The sequence below is a fragment of the Myotis davidii genome, unplaced genomic scaffold (genome assembly GCF_000327345.1).
Source record: "Myotis davidii unplaced genomic scaffold, ASM32734v1 scaffold586, whole genome shotgun sequence".
Classification (NCBI taxonomy): Eukaryota; Metazoa; Chordata; class Mammalia; order Chiroptera; family Vespertilionidae; genus Myotis; species Myotis davidii.
In genome coordinates this window covers 1164476-1164970 of record NW_006296809.1, presented here as the reverse complement: position 1 = coordinate 1164970, position 495 = coordinate 1164476, and the positions used below count along the sequence as shown (strand labels likewise).

Genomic DNA, 495 nt, shown 5'->3' with positions numbered 1-495 from the left:
TTTCCGCCCAATCTGGGGTTCGCTTGTGCCGGGGGCATTGAAAGTGGCCATGGAGCCCGGCCGGCGTGGCTCAGGGGCTGAGCTTCGGCCCATGAACCCGGAGGCCACGGTTCGATTCCAGCCCGGACACGTGCCCGGATTGCGGGCTCCATCCCCAGGAGGGGGCCAGCCCACCCATGACTCTCCCATCATTGATGTCTCTCTCTCTCTCCCTCTCCCTTCCTCTCTGAAATCAACAAAAATACATTTTTAATAAGTCAATGAAAGCAGTAGGAATGGCCTCGCACCCCCGACTGTCCAAACCGGAAAACCTGGATCTAGACAGAGGCCCCTAGAATGGGCCACTCAGGCCTCGCCAGTCACACGCAGGTTCTGGTACACACACGCGTGCACACACGCCCCACAAACAGGTCTGGGGCGCGTAGCATCGCCCCCCCTCACCCCCCCACCCCCGCACACACAGCAGGCGCGCCGGCCTCCGTGTGCCCGCCCTCA

The 495-nt window shown here is 62.2% G+C and overlaps 1 protein-coding gene across 1 annotated transcript in view; it reads left to right on the top strand.

The window, feature by feature from the left end:
* MORN1 (MORN repeat containing 1) overlaps positions 1-495 on the top strand; it is a 6359-nt gene that overhangs the window by 3289 nt on the left and 2575 nt on the right. The gene's annotated exons all lie outside the window — the stretch shown is intronic.